Here is a 3,214-nt window from a genome sequence, read left to right as displayed (position 1 = left end):
GGAGAGGCCTGATCTCCTCCCTGCCGATGGGAAGGAGTGAATGAATTCCTGGTTTTGCTTTGCTTGCGTGCGCGGCTTTTGCTTTGCTTATTAAAAACTGTCTTTATCTCAACCCACGGGTTTTCTCACTTTTACTCTTCTGATTCTCTCCCCCATCCCACTGGGTGGGGGGAGTGAGCGAGCGGCTGTGTGGTGCTTAGTTGCCAGCTGAGGTTAAACCACGACACACCGGGAGCCAGCCGGAGCGGCACACCGGCACTGCAGCCCGGGGAGAGCCTCCTCTCCTCTGGCAGAATATCCGTAGCATGCAGGTGGGTTTACAAACGCCACAGTACAATCTGACACAGGCTTTCAAAATGCCGTGCTTAGCACACAAATAGTATTTTCTATTAGTCTGCCTTTAAATTTATGTGCCTTAATACATTGCTCTTTATGTTAACGGCATTTTGCAAGATGTACGGGGGATGTAACGTGGCCAGTTTACTGTGAGAATCGTAACTTTGCTCCCGACTGCATTTTGAGTGATTAGAACAGTAACCTTCATATCACCTTAACAGCCACATTGGTATTTTACTACATATATTCCCAAGCAGATTATGTTGTTAAGGTAGATTTTTTGAACCATAACTCAAGAGGAGAAAGTACAAAGCCTTCGCAGAAATCTGTTGCTGGAGAGCATGGAAATTGGACGCCTTCAAACTGCATTTGGGCTCAGATGAAAATTTTAAAAAGTGAGCTTTTTTGACTCTCCAAGTCACCAGCAGCCTCTCTGCTCTCCCACCTAGAGCCACGCAGGGGAAAAATGATGCCTTTTAAACAGAGGCAAATTTTCTTTATGAGGGTGAGGTACAGCCACAGCAGTCCTTGCCTCTGAAAGGCAAACTGACCACAAACACACACCACGGAGCCTAATTAATATTTTAATACTCACCGGTCAGAGGTACAGAGCTATAATACGTAAACTTTCAAACCAACAGCATCTCTTTAGATTAATGCTTATAATACCAGGGAGCATCAGAAAATGTGATCATGCCCAGCTGAAATTACCAGAAGCATCTGTTTGTCCTTCAACCCTGCTTTTATTCCTCATTTTTTGCATCGTTCTCTCAAACTTCTTTCCTTCGTACGAGACAGCCTCTACGGCCACGTTACCTTGAGTGCCCCGGGTTCAATATCACCATTTTAAGCCCGGGTGTTGTGTAGACACTCAATGAGCATCCCTGCTGTTTGGAAGTTCTCCAGGCACCCGTGCCAGTCCCGCAGGCGGGGGGACAAACGCCAGCACCAGGAGGTTAAGTATCCAAGTAGCTCCGGGATCACTCCAAGTTGTGGGGCACCCTGGATTTTTGCAGATGGACTTTGGAGGTGTCTCAGTGCCCAGACTGTTTCTGGGCTGGTGTTTGAGAGAGGAGCAAATCCTTACCTTTGGAAAGACTGGGAAGCATGCAGGTGCCCGTCTGGTCTCGTATTCTTACCGTGAGCCCCTTGATTTCCTCCTGGCACCGGTCCCTAGGCCAGTTTATGCCCCGCTTGGCCAAACTCCTTGAAATCCTGCCATTCCTGCACTTCCAGCGCCTTGGCCCCCAGTGGGAGTGGAGCACAGCCATGGCCGCAGGCCAGCTGGACGCCTACGCCCAGCTCCTCCCCACTGCTCTCTGGAGGTGCCGAGCAAGTGTGAGCATACATCAGGCACACATCATGGGCACCTGGAGCTGCCGAAAGCCTGTGTGCCACATGAGGTCACCTGTGCCATGGCAGATGAATCAGCAGCTTGTGTCCGTGGAAGGGGAGGCCCATCCCCTGAGGAACACCGATGATGGAAACCCCAGGGCCACCGGCGTGTTTCCAGCAGCAGCCGACGGTACGGCTCTTCCCCAGCTCCAAGAAGAGAGTCAGGACAGACAGGAGCCTCAGTCCTCGTCCTTCGCAAGGTGTAGGAAAACAGGCATGAGAGAGAGCGGCTTCGGGGCTTTCTCACTCAAAACAGGGATACACCAATGCAATAGCACTGTATAACGAATGCTACGATGGGGAGCTGTTGCTATGGTGAGGGAAATAATATTTAAGCACCAACTGTTTATAAATATATAATCCCTACAAAGTTTTCCAAAATTAGATTAAGGGGGCTAGGGCTGTCAGGAAATTGTAAAAGACTTGAGAAATGCCAGTATTTTTGGACACACAAGATCTGGGTACTCCTAAAACAGCAAATGCAGGTCCAAAATGCTGAACATCAAAAGTGACAACTCTGCTGTTGCGCTCCCTGAGATTTAAAGGCAACCTCACAGCCCTGAACTCACTGTCGCAGCCTGGCAGGCCTCTGAGAGCGGAGGCGAGACCAGCATTCCCAGGGATTTATTTTTCTCTTGACACAATTGCAGCTCAGGGACCTGGGCTCCGCTGTTTCTCGTAGCCCGCTCATTGCCGAGCGAAGTTGTTCTGAGCTGCTGCTGAACGTGCTGGTACCGTGACCCCGCAATTACACTTTGCGAATCCAAGAGTCGGAGGTGAAGATTTGGAAATCCCTGAGCTGGGGAGGCAGCTCCCTGCAGAGCTCAGGGGGTTGTCAGGAGCTGGGTGTTTCTCACATGGACGTAAGAAAACTGCTGTGATCCCTTATAGTGCCCAGGCAGCACCAAACCTGCACAAAGTAAAACGGGGATATAAAAAATGAATACCCATTGTAGCATCCCCAGAATCATAAGCTGGCTCTCGTTCGCAGCTGCCATTTCAGCGGAGGTGCAGTTAAAGCGCTAAAAATGCAGCTTAGTTGGCAAGCGCTGGACAAAAGGGAAACATTCGAAGTTGCCAAAAGTCAATGTCCGACCCGTTTCGAGGGGTCGAACAGAAGCGGAACGCGGGAGGAGTGTGGCCATCAGACCGCAGCCGCTTCGACAGCCCCGACACTCTCCCGTGTTTCATTTCCTCTGCCCCATCCCACCTTCCCAGGCGGTCAGGATGGCACCTTCCCGCCTCATCCGTCAGTACTCCTGCACTGCCGAGGATGGTTTTGGTCCCTGCCCGCGGCGGTGAGCCCTGGCTGTGGCAGCGCAGGGAGGATTCCTGGCGTTGGAGAACCGGTCCCCATGACAATATTTTTTCTGATGAGCAAAGGCCACCGGAAAATGAGCGAATAAATGCACGCGGCCATCGCTACCAAACCCGGCTGGGCGCCGGGGGGGCTGCTCGCGCCCCAGCACCGGGGCGTGGGGAG

Source organism: Pygoscelis adeliae, unplaced genomic scaffold (assembly GCF_000699105.1).
Source record: "Pygoscelis adeliae isolate BGI_AS28 unplaced genomic scaffold, ASM69910v1 Scaffold22, whole genome shotgun sequence".
Lineage (NCBI taxonomy): Eukaryota > Metazoa > Chordata > Aves > Sphenisciformes > Spheniscidae > Pygoscelis > Pygoscelis adeliae.
This window is presented reverse-complemented; position numbering follows the sequence as displayed.